The sequence below is a fragment of the Mustela lutreola genome, chromosome 1, assembly GCF_030435805.1.
Source record: "Mustela lutreola isolate mMusLut2 chromosome 1, mMusLut2.pri, whole genome shotgun sequence".
Classification (NCBI taxonomy): domain Eukaryota; kingdom Metazoa; phylum Chordata; class Mammalia; order Carnivora; family Mustelidae; genus Mustela; species Mustela lutreola.
The window spans coordinates 229,878,113-229,899,290 of NC_081290.1; positions in this window are offsets into that span (position 1 = coordinate 229,878,113).

The following is a 21,178-nucleotide window of genomic DNA, read 5'->3' on the forward strand; positions in this document are numbered from 1 at the left end:
GAATGTCTGAGACTAAACTTGATTTCCCCTCACCTGCCCGTGCCAACCTTCCCTCTGCTCTTTGCCATCTTAGTGAAGGGTAACTCCATGAACTTGACTGCTCAGGCCAAAGCCATAGAGTCACACTAGACTCTGTCCCCCTTCATCCACATCTATTGGTTGATTCTCCTAAATCTCTCCTTTTACATATACATCTTTGAACGGACCCCCAATAATGGGTCCGTGATTAAAGGAGAGGCACTGATACAAAGCGAAGGTCAAGCAAAGTTTTATTTCGCGCCAAGCATCAAGAATCAAACCGAATGTTCAGGGCCGTGCCTCTTACAGAGAGGGCCACCTCCCTCTGCTTCACAGACTAGCTTTTAAGGGCAAAGGCCATGTGGTTGGGCCTGGCCACATACAGGTGGCCAATGAAATTGTAACACACAGAGAAAGCTGTACAGTTATGTTTGGTCACACATAAGTGACCAGTTGAATTACAATTTACCCTAGTAGATATTTGAATTAGCCTAGGACCTTAGTGAGAATTGGCACCCAAAAGGCTCCCAAAGGGCGGGGCCCTGTCCTTGGTAACTAGGGAGACAGTATGCACCCCCCACTGATTGGATGTCTCCACCTGGCCTGACCCACCCTGTATAAAGGCTTTGTTACCTGGGACTGGTTTCCAGGACTTGTTTTTAAGTAAGTCCCCTGGGGGAAGGGGGACAGGGACAGTTTTAAGGGTTAAACAACAAAGTTATTGTTTAACCAGATGGAAGTGCTCCCGCTAAATTGGTCCTTACAACCTTGAATTGAAGTGTATTCAACATATAGTAAAATGCACAAATCCTGAATGTACAAACGAATACACCTTCACAAAGTGAACACACTCATGGAACTACTACCCTGATCAACGAATAGAAAATGACCAGCACCCCATGTCCTGGTCAGCCACTCTCCTCCTCCCCGTAGGTCATCACCGTTTTTACCTGTGCTTCTGAACTTCATGAAGAGTGAATCTTACAGGATATACTCTTTGGGGACTGGCTACTTTGGCTCAAGATTGTATTTTTGAGAACCATCTGTGATGTAGGAAATACTGGAGTTCAGAGCCAACAGCCAAGAAAGAATTCTCGAGACCTCTTTTGTGTAAAAAGGTGGTTTTATTAAAGCTCAGGGACAGGACCTTTGGGCCGGAAGAGCTGCACTGGGGTTGTGATTGATTATACACTTTCATGTGAGAGAGGTTAGGGACAGCATAAATTGTAAAGTTTAACAGGCAAGGTAAACATAACACCAGGTGAGGTAGGCACAAGGCAAGATTTATTAAAGGCACTCTCCAGTGAAGTTTCAGGGCTCAGGAGAAGGGGAGCCAGGAAAGTTGCCCCGGGAGGTCGGCATTGTCTGTGAGGTTCTGCAACTCGGGAAGGGGGAGTCGAGGAAGTCACGCTGGGAGGGAGTCGGCAGGGTCTTTTATCTGGCCAAGGCAGGGCATGGGCTCATATCCATACATGGTAAGGTATTTGGTGATTGGAGGGTATGGGGGGGGGGGTGTCCTGATGCTCCTGTTTCCTGCTAGGTATCGGGTTACCTATGGAGACGTGACCTGGGCATACATCCTTTTGGCGGGAGAGTCAAGGGTTAAGGAAGGGGGGTGCCTGGAAGATGGCAGCCCCAGCGGTCATTTCTATTGTTCCTCCTGCATTCCTGGAACCGCAGACCCAACATAAGTCTCTAAGGAATCTTGGAAGCAAGATCTCCAGGACCTCAAGGGGTCTAGCTATTGTTAGGAAAAGGTCATTTATTACTATCTAATAAAGCCATAGTCATGAGACTCTTCAGATGTATATCAGTGGGCCATATGCTTGGAGGATGAGAATGATTGTTAGCATGTATCTTGGGGAGGGGCGCTCAGGGAGCTCAGTCAGTTGGGCAGCCTACCCTTGACTTAGGCTCAGCTCATGGTCTCAGGGTCTTGGGATTGAGCCTCGCATCAGGTTCCGTGCTCAGCAAGGAGTCTGGTTGTCCCTCTCCCTCTGCTCCACTCCTCACTAGTGTTCTATCTCTCTCGTTGTCAAATAAGTAAATAAAATCTTTAAAAAAATAATATGGGAGTAGAGATAAAGGAAGTTTGTAAAAGAATTTTTACAAGATAAGGTAGACTTATGGGATCCCGGGGGTCAGGATAATGTTAAGCTAAGATCGCCTTTTGCCCTTAGGGAGGTTTAACATGGAGGCAGCTGAGTTCCTGGAGGAATGTCACTCTATTTTAAGGACTTGTCAACGGGCTATAAGTAGTAAGGAAATTGAATGTTTCTTTTTCTTTGCCTTTGTTTCCCACATCAGTCTAAGTTGTATTTGTAGCACATTTGTTCTCATGGCCATATGAGATTTACTGTGTGAGTGGGCCACGATTTATCCATTGCATCGCTGTGAGGCATTCAAGTTGGTACATGTTTCTGGCTATTATGAACTGTACTGCTATGGATGCCCCCCCCCACCATTTTATTGCAAAATACTTGCCGTGCATCACGATATAAGTTTCAGGTACACTGCACGATGATTTGATTGACATGTTTTGTGAAAGGATTGCCACAGTAGGATTAGTTTTGAAACATCATCTCATGCAGATACAATGAAAAGAAAGGAAAAGAATTTGTGTTTGTGATGAAAACTCTTAGGAGCTACTCTCTTAATGACTTTGCTATGTATCCTAAAGCAGCGTGGATATTTTTGTCCATGTCTTTTGGTGCAAGTCGGTGTATATTTCTGTCTAATGTGTGCCTGGGAATAGAATGCTGGTGTCCCTGGTATAAAGCCATATAGTTTTCTAAAGCAGCTGGTGCACATTTACACGCCCACAGCCCAACGTAGGAGTTCTGCCTGCTTCATATCCTCCTTGACAATTTAAACATTTTAGTGAGTGTGCGGAAGGGCTTCATTATGGTTCTAGGATTTTCCTAATGCCAACTGAGGTTGAGCACATTTTAATATGTGTATTGGCCATGTGGATTTCATTCTCTCTAAAGTTCTTGTTCTGGTATTTTGTTGATTTAAATAACTCTTGCTTCAGAAAGCTGCTTTTCACCCCCACATCCAGCCCCTTTGACCGGCTTGACACCAGCTTTTCTATTGGGTCCCTCTTGGTCCTCTCATAGTCTCAGCACAGCAAGAGGGACAGCTGGGTCAAAGAGTGTGTGAATGCTCAAGCTTGGGAATAGTGCCAAACTGTTTTCCAAAATGGTGGCATGAGTTTACATTCTGACCAGGAATATGTGAGCCATCCCATAGATGCATACCCTCTCTGACCAAGGTATGCTCAGACTTCTTATTGTTTTGCTAGGGTGTGAAGTACTATCTCATCGTGGTCCTGATTTACATTTCCTGATCACCAATGGTAAACATGTCTTTATTTGTAGACATTTCCTTTGCTGCAAAAATCTCATGCTTAATTTTTACCATTTCTACCAGTGTTGTTTGTGGGTTTTGCCTGAATTTAAAGAAGCTTATCTATGCACTTATGCTACTGGTTCTTGGTTGGTTGCATATATTGTGACTCTCATTTCCTAATATTTAGTTTGTCTTTTCAGGTGTCATTTGATGAGTAAACATTCTTAATTATAAAGTAGTCATGCTTATAAAGTCTTTTAGTCAACAGACATTGCTTGGTCTGATTTAAGAAGCCTTTTCCCCTCTGTATTTTCCATTAAGAATTTCAAGTTTTGTTTTTCATATATAAATTCTTTTTTTTTAAATTTTTCATAAAGATTTTATTTATTTATTTGACAGACAGAGATCACAAGCAGGTGGTGGCTGGGGTGGGGGGAAGCAGGCTCCCCACCGAGCAGAGAGCCAGCCGGCACAGGGCTGGATCCCACAACCCCGAGATCAAGACGTAAACTGAAGGCAGAGGCTTTAACCCACTGAGCCACCCCGGTGCCCCTTTAAAATTTTTTAAATTAACATATAATGTATTATTTGCCCCAGGGGTACAGGTCTGTGAATCGTCAGGCTTACACACTTCACAGCACTCACCATATATAAATTCTTGATTCATCTGGATTTTTATAGAGTATGAGTATAAGAATATTTTATAAAGTATGAGTCAGGTTCCACTTTTGTCCTTTAAAGCAGATGACCATCTTTTGCAATTCCATTTGTTGAGCAGCGCCTCCCTGCCACCCGGCCTCAAGGGTGTGACGTACCACTTCCATCATCCGACAGTATCACATATGTAGCAGGTCTGACTCTGGGCTTTTCTTCTCTTCCATTGGCCAATTTCTCTACCTCCGCCAGTGCCACACCATCCCAATTGTTTAGTTCTCCTCTCTGGGACCACAAGCCTTCTTCTTGCTCTTCTAACCTGGAAGTGTCCAGACTGACATCATCCCTTTATTGTACCATCATTTTTGAATCATCTTAACAAATTCCCCTCCAAACTCTCCTAAAACATTGCAGTTCATAAAGTGTTGAATCCACAGTTCATTTAGAGAAAACACATATATGAATAAAAATGAAACAGGGGTACCTGGGTGGCTCAGTGGGTTAAATCCTCTGCTTTCGCTCAGGTCATGATTCCAGGGTCCTGGGATAGAGCCCCACATCCGGCTCTCTGCTCAGCTAGGGGCCTGCTTCCTCTTCTCTCTCTGCCTGCCTCTCTGCCTACTTGTGATCTCTGTCTGTCAAATAAATAAATAAAATCTTAAAAAAAATAAAAATGAAAGAAAGCAAAAATGAGTTAAATTCATGGATCATAGTATTGAGCAAAAGAGCAATAGAGACACCCAAAAGAAAACACAAGGAGGAAAATAAAGGTAAAAGCAGTAATTAATGAAAGAGAGATTAGAACAAGACTAGATCTAATAAATACATTAAAAATTTTGTTTTCTACAGTGTGGAGATTCCTTAAGAAATTAAAAATAGAGCTTCCCTATGACCCTGCAATTGCACTACTGGGAATTTACCCCAAAGATACAGATGTAGTGAAAAGAAGGGCCATATATACCCCGATGTTCATAGCAGCAAAGACCACAGTCGCCAAACTGTGGAAAGAATCAAGATGCCCTTCAACGGACAAATGGATAAAGAGGATATGATCCATAGGGGCATCTGGGTGGCTCAGTGGGTTAAGTCTCTGCCTTCAGCTCAGGTCATGATCTCGGGGTCCGGGGATCGAGCCCCACATCAGGCTCTCTGCTCAGCGGGGAGCCTGCTTCTTCTCCTCTCTCTGCCTGCCTCCCTGTCTACTTGTGATCTCTCTCTGTCAAATAAATAAAATCTTAAAAAAAAAATAAAAAAGGATATGGTGCATATATACAATGAAGTATTATGCCTCCATTGGAAAGGATGAATACCCAACTTTTGAATCAACATGGATGGAACTGGAGGAGATTATGCTGAGTGAGATAAGTCAAGCAGAGAGAGTCAATTATCATATGGTTGCACTTACTGTGGAGCATAAGGAATAACACGGAGGACATCGGGAGATGGAGAGAAGTGAAATGGGGGAGATTGGAGTGGGAGACAGATCATGAGAGACTGTGGACTCTGAGAAACAAACTGAGGGTTTGGCGGGCACGAGGGTTGGGTGAGCCTGGTGGTGGGTATTAAGGAGGGCACATATTGCATGGAGCATTGGGTGTGGTGCATAAACAATGAATTTGGGAATACACACAGAAAAATTTAAATTTAAAAAAATGTGTTTTCTAAAGAAATTAATGAAATAAACAAATTACCAACTGATTAATCAAGAAGAAAAGGGGCACATCACACAAAAACAAAATGAGAAAGGATAGTGGAGAAATAATTAAAACAGAAGAAATTTTAAAATTCAAAAAAAATGATGTTGCAAACTTCAATGCAAATAGATCTGCATGCTTGGATGAAATTGACAGTTTCCTAGAAAATATAATTTACCAAAATGACCCAGTTAAAGATAGAAAACTTAGATTAATTTTTATAGAAGAAACAGAAAATTATCTCAAGGAATTTCCCCAGAAAACACTCCACATTTACCAACCCTTTAAAGGCTAGATAACTCCAATGCTCCGTAATTTGTTTCAAACCTTTTGAAATGAACAAAAACTTTCAAATTCTTTCTTATACAGCAAGTACAACATGGATAGCTAGGTAATTTTTTAGAAAGCAGCAAATGAAAAAGAGACTATAAACTTATTGAATTGCTTATGAATATTAATACAAAGTATTTAAATAAAATGCTAGAAATATTATATTAGAAAATACTAGAAAACATTCCATCACATATATCATGAACAAGTGGAATTAGGGAAGTCATTAATATAATACATGAGATTAATAGATTTTTAGAAACTAAATTCAATTAATTAACATATAATGTATTATTAGTTTCAGAGGTACGTGACTGTGACTCATCAGTCTTACATAATAATCATGCTCATTACATCACATACCCTCCTTAATGACCATCACCCAGTTACCCCTTCTCTCCCACCCCCTCTCCTCCAGCAACCTTGTTTCTTATGGTTAAGAGTCTCTTATGGTTTTTCTCCCTGTCTGGTTTCATCTTGTTTTACTTTTAACTCTCTTCCCCTATGATCCTCTGTTTTGTTTCTTAAACTCCATGTATCAGTGAGATCATATGATAATTGTCTTTCTTGATTGACTTATTTCGCTTAGCATATACCCTCTAGTTCCATCCATGTCATTGCAAATGGCAAGATTTCATTTTTGATGGCTGCATAATATTCCTATATGTATATACACACCACATCTTCTTTATCCACTCATCTGTTGATGGACATCGAGGTTCTTTCCATATTTTGGCTATTGTGGATATTGCTGCTATAAACATTGGGATGTAGGTGTCCCTTCAGATCACTACATTTGTATCTTTGGAGTAAATACCCAGTAGTGCAATTGCTGGGTTGTAGGGTAGCTCTATTTTTAACTTTTTGAGGAACCTACATGCTGTTTTCCAGACTGGCTGCACCAACTTGCATTCCCACCAACAGTGTAAGAGGGTTCCCCTCTCTCTACATCCTTGCCAACATCTGTTGTTTCCTGACTTGCTAATTTTAGCTATTCTGACTGGTGTGAGGTGATATCTTATTATGGTTTTGATTTGTATTTCCCTGATGCTGAGTGATGGTGAGCATGTTTTCATGTGTCTGTTGGCCATTTATATGTCTTCTTTGGAGAAATACCTGTTCATGTCTTTTGCCTGTTGCTTCATTGGATTATTTGTTCTTTGGGTGTTGAGTTTGATAACTTTTTTATAGATTTTAGATACTAGCCCTTTACCGGATATGTCATTCGCAAGTATCTTCTCCCATTCTGTCAATTGTCTTTTGGTTTTGTCAACTGTTTCCTTTGCTGTGCAGAAGCTTTTGATCTTGATGAAGTCCCAATAGTTCCTTTCTGCCTTTGTTTCCCTTGCCTTTGGAGACATGTCTAGCAAGAAGTTGCTGTGGCTGAGGTTGAAGAGTTTGCTGCCTGTGTTCTCCTATAGGATTTTGATAGATTCCTATCCCACATTTAGGTCTTTCATCCATTTTAAGTCTATTTTTGTGTATGTTGTAAGGAAATGGTCCAGTTTCATTCTTCTGCATGTGGCTGTCTGATTTTCTCAACACCATTTGTTGAAGAGACTTTTTTCCCATTGGATATTCCTTCCTGCTTTGTCAAAGATTAGTTGACCATATAATTGAGGGTCCATATCTGGGTTCTCTAGTCTGTTCCATTGATCTATGTGTCTGTTTTTGTGCCAGTACTGTGCTGTCTTGATGATTACAGCTTTGTAATAGAGCTTGAAGTCCAGCCTTGTGATTCCATCACTTGGGGTTCCCTTTTTCAATATTCCTTTGACTATTTGGGGTTGTTTCTGGTTCCATACAAATTTTAGGATTATTTGTTCCATTTCTGTGAAAAAAAGTTGATGATGTTTTGATAGGAATTCTATTGAATGTGTAGATTCCTCTAGGTAGAATAGACATTTTTTTTAAAGATTTTATTTATTTATTTGACAGACAGAGATCACATGTAGGCAGAGAGGCAGGCAGAGAGAGAGAGGGGAAAGCAGGCTCCCCGCTGAGCAGAGATCCTCATGTGGGGCTCGATCCCAGGACCCTGGGATGATGATCTGAGCCAAAAGCAGAGGCTTTAACCCACTGAGCCACCCTGGCACCCCGGTAGCATAGACTTTTTAAAATTTGTTCTTTCAATCCATGAACATGGAGCATCTTTCCGTTTCTTTGTGTCTTCCTCAATTTCTTTCATGAGTGTTCAATAGTTTTCTGAGTACAGATTCTTTGCCTCTTTAGTTAGGTTTATTCCTATGTATCTCATGGTTTGGGGTACAATTTTAAATGGGATCGACTCTCTAATTTCTCTTTATTCTGTCTTATTGTTGGTGTCCAGGAATACAACTGCTTTCTGATTGCTGATTTTATATCCTGCCACTTTGCTGAATTCCTGTATGAGTTCCAGCAGTTTTGGGGTGGTGTCTTTTGGGTTTTCCACATAGAGTATTATGTCATCAGCAAAAGTGAGAGTTTGATGACTTCTTTGCTGATTCAATTGCCTTTTATTTCTTTTTGTTGTCTGATTGCTAAGGCTAGGACTTCTGGTATTGTGCTGAACAGCAGTGGTGATGGTGGACATCCCTGCCATGTTCCTGACTTTAAGGGAAAAGTTCTCAGTTTTTCCCCATTGAGAATGAAATTCCCTATGGGATTTTCATATATGGCTTTTATGATATTGAGGTATGTTCCTCTATCCCTATGCTTTTCTGTGGATAGAGTTGCTGCTATTCTTTTCTTCGATCTCCAGTTGAGTTTGCAAGTGTTCAGAATGGTTTGATAACTGTCTAGCTGAATTCCTGGGACCAGATGAAATTTAGATCTCCTGCTCCTCGCCATCTTGGACTCCTGACACTAATAGATTTAAAAGAAAATGTACACAATTATATCCATAGATGCTGAAAAAGCTCTTAACAAAACACAGCATAGAATGAAAGTGATGTGTCTTTTTAGTATAATAAAATATATACTTCGTTCCTAAAGCTAGGATTTTACTTAACAGAGAAATACTAGAGACATTTCCACTAAGATCAGCAAAAAATTGAAGAGGACCTCTACTAGTCAGCATTGTACTGGAGGCAGGAAACAAAGCAAGTAGAGAAGAGAAATCAGTAAGAGCACAAAAATTAGGAAGAAATAGAGAAAGTCTATCCCTTGCCGATGATAGGATTGTGTACCTACAAAGCCCTGAAAATATTTTGTATTTGTCTTTATTTTTACTGCCGCTGGAGTTCCTCATTTCTTTGTATAAACCCAAGCTTCACTTGGTATCATTCTTTCTGCCTGAAGAAATTCCTTTAATGTTTTTTATAACACAAGTCTTCTGGAATTAATTCCCTTGGCTATTGTTTGGCTAAAATCTGCATTTATTTTTTAATTTTGAAAGCTGTTTTCACTGGTAATAGAATTTGGGGTTGATGATTTTTCCCTTTCAGCTCTTTAAAGATGTAATTCTTATCTTTGTTCCTCTGTCTATAGTGTCTCTCTTTCTCTGGCTGCCTCCAAGATTTTCACTTTACCTTTGGTTTTTAGCAGTTTTAATATAAAGTGTCTAGGTTTCTCACTCTATGTTCTTGAGTTTATGGTTTCATATCTTTCATTATTTTTGGAAAATGTTCAACCTGTATATTCAATATTTGTTCTGCTCTGCTATTTCTTCTCCTGGGATTTCGATTACATGGATATTGGACTGATACTGTACAGCTCTCGAAAGCTCATTCTGTTTGTTCGTTCTTACTCCTTTTTCTCTTTGTGTTTTAGTTTGGGTAACTTTTATTGACCTATCTTCAAGTTCATGGGTCCTTTCTTTGGATGTGTTGAGTCTTCTGATGAATTTAGTAAGGTTCTTCATCTCTGTTTTTGAGTCCTAGTGTTTCCATTTGACTCTTTCTTATTGTTTCCTCCTCTCTCTTAATTTTAACACTCAGATCTCAGCATAGCAACCTGCCTATCTTTGAGCCACACACTCTCTTGGTTCCCTATGTTCCTCATCAACAAATGTGCTTCTTCCATTCTCTCCCTGCTGGGTCTCCATGGGTTGATGCTAAGTGGCATCCCTCCACTCAGCTCCTGTCAGATAGCCCACTCCTTATACCCATTCCCCCAGGCTCCAGTGAGAGCTCCCTCCCCTTGTTCTGTAGTGCCTGTGAGGGGCAAGATCCCCTTGGTTTGGCACACAGTAGACACTCATATATTTATTGAATGAATTAAGAATGAATGAATGAAAGTATATGAAACATAAAGTGTTGAGGGACTGGAGGGGAACAAGCATGGAATTAGGAGTTGAATCAGGACCATTTGGTAAAAGGCCTTGAATGCCTCAGGGTTCTCACCCAGCAGGCTGAATTGCCTAACTAGAAAGAACTGAACTGACCTGGGACCAAAGCTAAGTGCTATGGGTGGACTACAGAATGCTGTGGATGCTGGCTGCTGAGTCCCACCCGTGTGGACAAGGCCCTACCTGTTCTGTTATTCTAACAGCTTCTTGCCTTTAGCAGATGATGAAGGAACCTTTTTTGATAGTTTGGTCAGAGCCCAGGATTTCCCTCTGTGCCGCGGGCTATATGCTGGGCACAGAAGAAAGATGTGGAGTGGTCCCTGCTCTCTCCTCATTCCCTAGGTGACTTTAAGGAAGCAGAGACCTCCCTGGGCCTCACTTTCTACATCTACACAATAGAGATGGGGATAGAGGTACTGGTAAAAGAAAAGAGGAGAAAGGGAAGTTGGGGAGTGGGGCAGAGGAAGAGAAAGAGAGGTGCTCCCTCTGGTGGTCATTCTGAGCAGCAGCATGCAGCGTGGGCTTCCCTCCCAGGTCAGGGCCTGCGGGTGCCCTGGAGAAGATGGGAGAACAGGCCGATCTGTGAGAGGACTGACTCACTGAGAGGGCTGAGGGATCTATTTCTGCAGGCTTTCGCTGGAGAACCGTTTCCTGGCCTTGTCGGGATGGAGAATTCGGAGCCCTCCTAGGGTTGTTGTCATCTGTTGAGCCCCTACTTGTGTGTCTGGGGCTTTGGGGTTTTGTTCTGTGAGGAAGTTTTAGTAGCTCATTTTACAGGGGAGGAAGCAGACTCGGAGGGCCTAGACAGGTTTCTCCAGCTCATCACACGAACATGACCTTGATTGATTGGTTAGTTTGGCTTGGGTTTTGTGGGGTTTCAGACCTTTTGGGCCGCACATAGGTCCTGGCCCTCTTCTCCCTTCGTTCACACTCTCTCTGGCTGACCTGGCTCGGGACGTGGTTGCTTCTTCCACCTTCCCCTCTCCTCTGGGCTCCAGATGGCCACCTGACGTCTGCGCTCACGCGTCCCGAAGGCCTCTCACAGCTGGCGCGTTGGGGTGTGGATTCCCTGTTCTCTTGCCCACCCCGTCCCCGTGCTGCACTCCTTCGCCTCTGCCAGTCTTCCCCTGCGCAGAAACCGGCACATCATCTGCCCGTTGGAGGCAGAGACCCAGGAGACTTTCTAGATTCCTCCCTTAGCTGGCCGCTCAGCTTCGCCCATCAGCAACTCCTGTCACGTTCCAAAACACCTCCCGCTTCCGTGTCCCATCTCTGTTCTCCGTCTCCCAGACCGTCAGCTGCAGGCACGGCTGCACCAGCCTCTGGACTGATGTTCCTCCTCCTCTTCTTGGTTTCCTCCCTGGGCACATGGTTGTTGGGTAGGCTTGTGCTATTTACCAGGCACTCCTCTGATCACTAGGAACAAGGTTGGAGCAGGACTGAGGCAAATCTTCAATGTTGTTGTTGTTCTTATGCAGATTCCCCGCTTAGCAACTACAGATGCCTTTCAAACTCTGCACCTTGGCCCCCAAGTATCTACATGATCTGGTCTCTCCAGAAGCTTCTGCGGCCACACTTTTCTTCTCCATCCAGGTGCCTATGGTTTAGCCACACTGCTCTCCTTTCATCCTTTCACTCCCTTAACTGTGCCATCCCCTGCCACCTGGGGGCTCTACTTCTGCTGTCCCTTGGCCTGGAGTGCTCTCTCCCCAGCCTCTGTATTCCTGTGTCCTCTGCCCTCAGGTCTTGGTTAAATGACACCACACATTCCTCCCTCTCCTTGCATTTTGGATGTTTCCTTCACAGCCCTGATCGCAAGGAGTAGTTGAGATCAATAATCTTTTACGTTTTAAAAACAAATAAACCCCAAACAATACTCTTTTATGTCTATCTATTACATAGTGGTAAGCTCCTTTCAGGCAGGAAACATGGTTATATAATTCACCAATCTATCCCAGCACCTCGCCCTTACAAGGCGCATTTACTGAAGAAAGGAACGTGGAATTAAGGCTTTCTCCTCCCCCCTTGGGTTTTTAGAGAGCTGAAGGAGGACCTACTCCCCTGAAGCTTCTTTTTTTCAGATGGAACACCCCAGGAATTGCTCTGGTCTATGCAGCATTGCCCAAACTCTGTTTATTGTTTTTTTTTTTTTTTTTTTTTTTTTTAAGATTTTTATTTATTTATTTGACAGAGAGAGAGATCACAAGTAGGCAGAGAGACGGGCAGAGACAGAGGGGATCCCTGCCGAGCAGGGAGCCCAGTGTGGGACTCGATCCAGGGCCCTGAGATCATGACCTGAGCTGGAGGCAGAGGTTTAACCCACTGAGGCACCCAGGTGTCCCTGCCCAAACTGTATTCTGCGGAACATTGCTATCTCAGAAAAGTTTCATGATGAATTGAATTTAGAGAGTCCGAGTACACAGCATGGTGAAGGCTGTGAGAAGTCCTGCTGTAAAGAGCCCATTTAGGTCTATTCATCCCTACTGTTCCCAACCTTGTCTGCCTAATTGTTTGGAAGACAATTTATTTAGAAAGTAAGCAGTCTCTGAGCTCAGGGGCAGTGGCCAGAATCTGCACAGGAAAGACAGCAGTCAGCCAGGAATAGGAACTGAAAGCTGAGGCCTTAGACCAGACAGGCCTCCAGGGTCTGAGTGTGGTTCCCCATGTCCTGGTGATGACACACATGCTGGGCACTACTGGCTGATTAATGGCCACCAAAGATGACCACAACGTCACCCCCAGATACTGTGCATGAGGCTAAAGGGACTATACAGGTGTGATTATGAAGGAGTTCTGATTATCCTGGATTATTCTGTATTATCCACGTGGACCCAATATGACCACAAAGGTCCTTGTAGGAGGGAGGCAGGGGTGAGTGTCCCAGGAGAAGGAGAGATAATGATGGAGATGCAGACTAGAGTGAACTTGGAACACAGAGGAGGGTCCACAAGCCAAGGAACATGGACAGCCACGAGGAGCTGAAAAAGCAAAGATAGCAGATCCCCCCTGCCTCGGAGCCTCTAGAAGGAACACATCTTGCCAACTGATGCCCTGATTTTAGCCTAGTGAGACTGATCTCAGACCTCTGATGTGTAGAACTGGAAGAGAATACACTTGTGTTATTTTAAACCACCAAATTTGCAGCAATTTTTTTCAGTAGAGATAGGAAACTAACATAGCCCCTTGCCAGGGTTCAGTAAGTCTTGGTTCTGAACTTTTTCTTTTCTCTTGCTGTGCCCAATAGCCATAGCAAAACCCTTAGCTAATAATCTGGATTCCAGGGGCACCTGAGTGACTCAGTTTAAGCATCTGACTCTTGATTTTGCCTCAGGTCATCATCTTGGGGTTGTGAGACCGAGCCCCAGGTCTGGCTCCACTCTGGGTATGGAGCCTGCTTAAGATTCTCTTTCTCCTTCTCACTCTGCCCCTTCCCCTCTCTCTAAAAAAAAATATAATCTGGGCTCCATGAGCCAGCTTGTTCCTCTCTCTACTAGAAGACTCTCTCCCATATGTACCCCACCCAGCTTTCCAGACTCAATTCAAAAGCCACCTTTACCACGAGGCTTGCTGTGTACCCCCCACACCCACCAGGCAGAATCAGAGACCCATGTCACCTGAGATGGGGAGCCCTTCCACCTCGCAGCACATCTCCCCTCATCCATGTCTGATTCTCCACCAGACTGAACATCAGCAGAGGTCTTGTGCATGGAATGAGCCGGTGGTGTAGTAGGGGAAAGCCCCAGGTGAAAGGGCTCCATTTTATGGTCCTCTGGTGAAACAAACACGCTCTGTCTGACCCGGCTGGGTGCCCTCATCTGTGCCTTCACCTAGGACGCCCCTCGTGAAGCCAGCATGTCACTCTGCATCCTGTATGGTTTCCTCAGGACATCCCACGAGCCCTTCAAGCCCAGTATGTTTGCATGCCATGAACCGACATCAACATCTCCCGAGCAGGTGCTCCTCACACATTCCCCGGCCACCACTGGCACCACCACCCTCCCCTCCACGACGCTGACGCTACCCAGAACTCTTCCTTCTCCTTCTTTCCACATCCAGTTATTTAGAAAGTCTTGTCATATCTACTTTAGGCACATCTCTCAAGTCCGTCTTCTTCCTCGGTCTCCACTGCCCCTGGTACACCCAGAGACCCCCAACATCTTCTCACTGGATCCTGCTCCAGCCTCCTCCTTGGTCTTTTTGCCTCCAGGAAGGCCCCAGCCAGCTCCTTTTCCACAAGTAGCCACCAGGGGGCGTTGTGAGAAGCTGCATGGAAGCGTGTTACTCTCCTGTTTCTGGCAGAGCAAAGGACAGACCACAGCTGTTGGTAAATGCCCACCACCTTCCTCCCCTGCAGGTCCCAGCCTACTGAATGGTGCTCCCCAGTTCCACCAAGAGATGGGTGGCAGCTTCCTTCCTCTGTAGCCACCTCTGTGACCCGAAGGGACCCCGCACTGTGAGGCCAGCCGAGTCCTTCTCAGGCATTCCTAGACTCAAGTCACATCCTCATCAAGACAAGCGTTATAAACTTCTCCTGTGTCAAATACCATGTACTGTAGTAGACATTTTGAAAAGGATTTTTGTAATTTTGAGTTTTGTGAAGACCGAATTATTCATTTTGTTTTGTAATTTAACTATAGTTATTATAAGTATGTAAGAATTGGTTTGGGTTGCCCATGACTAGTTAGCATAATACTGCCTTTGTAGACATTTTAATTCAACATTTGTTAATTTTGATGTTGCTGTTTTTCTGCTCCCATTTTGGAGTCAATGTAGTTTTCTTCCCAGGGCTTAAATCTTGGTGTAAGCTGTTCAAAGTTTCAGGGGCCCTAAGCCACGAAGCCATAAGACCATTAAAATATTCCTGGACCTCTGCAAAGAGGCCTGGGTCTCCAAAGAGCTTAGGGCTGAGCATGCAGCTGAGCTGGGTGGCTGGGGTGAGAGGGCTCCCAGCAGGTCACACACACACACACACACACACACACACACGTACATATGCACATACAGGCATCAGGGCCACTCCTGCTGTGCACTGAGTGGTGAGAACAAGGGGGAAAGAGGCTTTGGGTGAGGAGGAAATCTGGAAAATTCTGAGCATCTGCTGCCTCCATCTTACACCTCCTATCTACCCTGCCCCCACTCCATGAGTTCTGTTTCAGATCTAGCTCTTTCTCTCTCTCTCTCTCTCTCTTTTTTGAAGATTTTATTTATTTATTTGAGAGAGAGCATGTACACATGAACAGTGGGGAGGGGCAGAGATTTTTATTTATTTGACAGAAAGAAAGAGTACAAGAAGAGGGAGCAGCAGGCAGAAGGAGAGAGGGAGAAGAAGGCTCCTTGCTAATCAGGAAACCCAAAGTGGGTCTCCATCCCAGGACCCTGAGCCAAAGACAGACGCTTAATGGACTGAGCCACCCAGGCGCCCCTCTCCAGCCATTTCTGAGCCCACAATCTGACCAGGCACTCAGTTTGGCCACCCGTGCCCTGGCTTCCTTCCCTTTTCAGGTGGTCCTTGACACCAGGGCACCAGGTTACCAATCTGGTGGGGAAAAATGGGTGAGAGGTCTATTTTCCACAAAGTTGATGCGTGTTGGGCACAGTGCTGGGTGCTTTAAGCAGGTGACACTATTTAAGGCCTACCTGACAGAAATCTTTATCTTTTCCTGACAGGCTGGGTCCCCTTCTCCACTTTCAGTTTTCCCAGTGCTCCACCACTCTGCAGAGAGGTAGAAGGCAGAATGTGGCTCCTCTTGGTCAAGTTTCAAGCCACAGTCTCCCATATTCATCAAGAGAATGTTGATTCTAACTAAACACTGCTTCCCCTGACCATTGCACTTGACCCTACTATTTAAGGCCCGCATGAAGGCATACCTTTTAAAATAGAAAAAAAAATGTAATTACTTAATTTAAGCAGTCATCATGAAAGATTCTGAGTCAGCAAACCAATATAATGGATTGTGGCTAATGCATTTTCCTTGCAGAAAGCAGATGGCTGGTATCCAGCTTCCATCAAAACTATAAAAGATGGCAACACAAACTTGGCCCACCCTTCCACTCTCCACCAAAACTTCATGTGGCTTTCTCAATTCCAGGGGCAATGTTTCAAGAAATTTAGGTCAAATACTGCTCAAGAAGCAAGAATTAAGTTTTCTAAACTGTCTTCTAGTTACTTTCACCATCATCATCATCACCACCACCATCACTACTTTCAACCCTATCACCACCACCACTGTCATCAACACCACCATCCCCAACATCATCACCGCTACTACAACCATAACCAGCACCATCACCACTAACATCATCAACACCACCACCATCACCACCATCACCAACACTACCCCTACCACCACCACCATCATCACCATCATCATCACCACCATCCTCAAAACCAACACTATCACCACCACCACAACCATCACTACCACCACCATCACCATCATCATACCACGATCCCCAATACCATCACCACTAATACAACCCATCACCAATGCCATCACCAATAACACAACCATCCACAACACCACCCCTACCACCACCACCATCATCAACAACACCACCATCACCAACTCCACAACCATCCACAACACCACCCCTACCACCACCACCATCATCACCATCAACACCATCACCACTACCACCACTATCACCAACACCACCACTACCATCCCCAACACCACCATCATCACCACCATCCAACCATCATCTATGAATGTCTACTATGTATCTGGCAGGATCTACTCCACATAGTTTTGAGGTTAGTATCTATTTTCCATGAAGAAAACTGAGGCCCAGAGAGAATAAGTCATTTCTCCAAAATCACCCAGCTGGAAAAAAGTAGGGTTGAGAGGCAAAGTGTGGTCACTCGGACTCTAATGCCTAAGTTTTTTCTACTGTGATATAATTTCTGTCCTCTTTCTCCTTTTATCACCCCGACACACCTCTTCCTTTGTTTATCAGCTCCTATTAGCACCTCCTCTCCAATCCTCCCCAATTTCTGGCATGCCTTCAAGATTAAATTCTTCATTTTCACCCACATGTCTTCATCCATGCTCTGTATAATGCACAGGTGGGCACCTTACAGCAGTGCTTACCAGTCTGTTATTATTTTATGGCCACTACTCTCCCATCCCCTCCACACTTATACTCCTTGAGGACAGACTGTTATTGGTCAGTGTATCCCTGGAACCTAGGGCTTGGTTCATGATTTACTCATGGTTTACTCAAAAATCTGTTGTCTGAATCCATGAATGAATATATGGACGCATGGACAGATGAATGAAGAAATATGTGAATCAGTGGGGGAGTGATTAAGTGCACTAACAGGCAGTTAAGGAAAACTCTCAAATCTACATTTGTAACCTTCTCCAGTTCACCCCACTCTTATATCTCCAAACGCCTGTCAGAGCTTTCCACTTGGCACCTTTGCTGTCATGTAAAACTGAACCAGTACAAACCTAAACTCTACCCCAGCTGATCTCTTATTTCTTTTCTGACAATAGTGCTGCTATTCTTCCCAAGGTCCCCATCACAGGTCCTCTGATTGGTTCATTATCACACCCTTCCCTGATTTCCCTGGTTTCCTTGGCAACCACCAATCCATTCTCCATCTCTGAGCTTTTGACATTCTAGAACATCATTAGCTGGAATCATATTGTTTGTAAGCTTTTCCTCTCAGCGTAATTGCCTTAAGAGTCACCCAAATTGTTGCGTACATCACCACTTTTTTCCTTTTTATTGCTGAGGTATTATTCCATTGTGTAGACAAAGTTCATTTTGTTTGTCCACCCACGGAAGGATATTTGGGTTGTTTGCAGTTTGGGGATATTGCAAATAAAGGTGCTGTAAAGATGCATGTAAAGTTTTTCTGTGAACGCATTTTCACTTCTCTAGGATAAGCGCTCAGGAGCCATTTCAGCGTATTTTTAGCTTTATGAGAAACTGCCATATACTTTCCAGAATGGTTCTGCCATCTTGCATTCTTACCAGCAGTGGAGGGAAGATCCAGGTCTGGACTTCCTTGCCAGTATTTGGTATTATCATTTCTTTTTTATCTTAGCCACTCTGATACGTGGGCAGTGGTATCTCATCACGGTTTTAATTTAGTATCACCCTAATGGCTACTGATGTTGAACATCTTTTCATATGCTCCTGTGAAATAACATATTTTTTAAATGTTATCTTTTATTATAGTCATACACAGCAGGACTGTTGATTTTTTGCATATATTGATCTCTGTTTATCAACCATACTCAACTTTCTAATTAGTTTTAATAGTTTATAGATTTATCGTTCACCAAAAATGACAACTGTGTCTCCTATTTCTCATTTATATCTTTCATTTCTTCCTCTTTCCCAGTTGCTCCTAATGTGCCTGTAGAACTGTTGTTCCCCGCTTCTATGGGAACGTTTCCAGTATCTCATCATTTAGCATGATGTTGACTTTTGGCACAAAATATTCAGAAATTATCCATTTGCTCCGATTTTACTAAGAAATTTTTTAAACATCCAAAATAGATGGTGAATTTATCAAATGTCTTTTAAGTCTCTTCAGACATGCTCATGTCTTTTTCACTTTGATTTTTCAACACATGTAATTATCACGTAGCTTACTACTATCAAACCGTTCTTGGCTTTTTTGGTATAATGTCAATTTCGTTGTGGTGTGTTGTTCTTTTAAAGTGCTTCAGAGTTTTACTTACTAAAATTTAAAAAGATTTTTTTTTGGTGTGGATACTTATAAAGCAGCTCAGTGTGTTTCCTTTTAGCTGTGCCTTTGGTGGGGGAGGGGGATGTGCACCAGAGCTATGATGACTCTACAAAAAGCATTTGGAGGATGCTTTCCTTTTCTGTGCACTGTAACGGTTTAAATGGAATTGGAGCTGGTTCCAGAGTCTGGAACAGTGTCTGGTCCCTGGTGGGTGCTCAAAAAATATTTGTGAACAAATGGATGACAATCTAAAATGAGAGGAAGAAGAGAGGTTTGCCTACCAAATACTGAGACCTGCAATAATTTTAGACTATAATATCAGCATGGGGTAAGTAAACAGACTAATAAAACAGAATATAAAGTTTAGAAACACATCCACAAACATATGAAAACTCATTATCTACCAGAGGAAGCATTTACAATCAGTGGAGAAAAGATAAACTTCAAACATGCTTAACGAATGGGCATGTGTCATATGGTGATGGAAGGCAGGTAGTTACACTAGCGGTAAGCACAGCATAATGTATAGAAGTATGGAATCACATGTTGTACACCTGAAACTAATGTAACATCATGTGTCAACTGTAACCTTTCTAGTTAAAAAAACCAAAAAACCAAAAAACAGAATTGGGTGTTTATATGGAAAAAAAAAAAAAAAAACCCTAGGTCCTTTTCTGTATTAAGATTTGCATTCTGCTATAAGTCACCCAAAAATGGCCTAACCAAAAATGGATTTCCTTTTTCTTATAAAAAGAATTCTAAATATGAACAAAAGAAAAACAATCACAAAAATTAAGAGTCAACAACAAAGTCCAGAAGCAGACTGGTGTAGCAGCCCCACAGTGTCATTAATGGTCCAGGTTCTTTCCTCTCTTTCTTTCTTTTTTTGCTTTTTTTTATTTGTTTGTTTTTTTGAAATTTATTTATTCATGAGAAAGAGAGTGAGCATGTATGAGTGGGGGGGGGGGAGGGGCAGATGGAGAGGGAGAGAGTCTCAGGACAACTCCCCGATGAGCTCAGAGCCTGACATGGAGCTTGATCTCACAACCCTGAGATCATCACCCAAGACCACGAGTGGAGCCAAACCAAGAGCTGGACATTCAACCAAGACTGAGCCACCCAGGAAACCCTGCTCTAGGTTCTTTCTGTCTGTTCCTCCACAGTCTTTAGCTTGCCGCTTCTGTCTTTAAGATTGTCACCTCTTAGTGGCAAAAGGCTGATTCACCTCTAGCCTTTGCCTATTTTTAAGAAAAGAAGTAATAGAAGAAAAAAGGGGGGTGGAAGGGAAAACATCCTTGAGTCAATGTTTTCCCAGAAATCTCTAGCAGTCTTCTGCTTATACCTCACTGACCACTTCTGGCCACAAGGAAGTCGGGAAAGGTGGACCTGTGTTGAAATAACTTGAGCATATTGTAAGTCGGGCAGAAGGGCAGCCTGCCACCACAACTTTACATGGTGCACAAAAAATAGGTTGAAAATATAGAGACAAAACTTCTCAAGGGCGGTAAAGGAGAATATTCTTATTACTAGCAGAGCAGGGAAGAGTTCTTAAAGATGCAGAAAGCATAAACTTTGACTAATATGTTTAACTACATTAAAATTTTAAACCTCTGTGTGTCCAAATATACTATAAACAACATTAAAAGATAAGCCACATACTGGGAGAAGATCTTCACAATACATAGAAGCCATGAGTGATTAATGCGCATAAAGAATTCATATAAAATAATTCTTTAAACAGCCTTACAGAGAAAAATGGGCAAAGGATATGAACAGGCAATATACAAAAACTCCAGTAGGACAATAAGCAAATAAATATACTCAACCTTATTTATATTCAAATTTAAACTCCTGTAATTTAACATTGACACTCACCAGGGTGGCAAAAGTCTAAAAGTCTAGTCATTCCAAATATCGGTGAAGACGTTGAGAAACAAGAACTCTCACATATCACAGGTGGGCGTGTAAACAGGACAACACCTTTGGAGAGCAAGTTGTTTTTCATATATTGGAAGAGGCACGTATTGTATGGCCTAGAAATTTTACTTCTGGGTTACTTACTCTAGAGAAATGCTCTGGCATGGGGTATGGAGACACACATAAGAAAAAATATGTTGTACTATCTGTAATAGTTAAAAATTTGAAACAATTTAACTA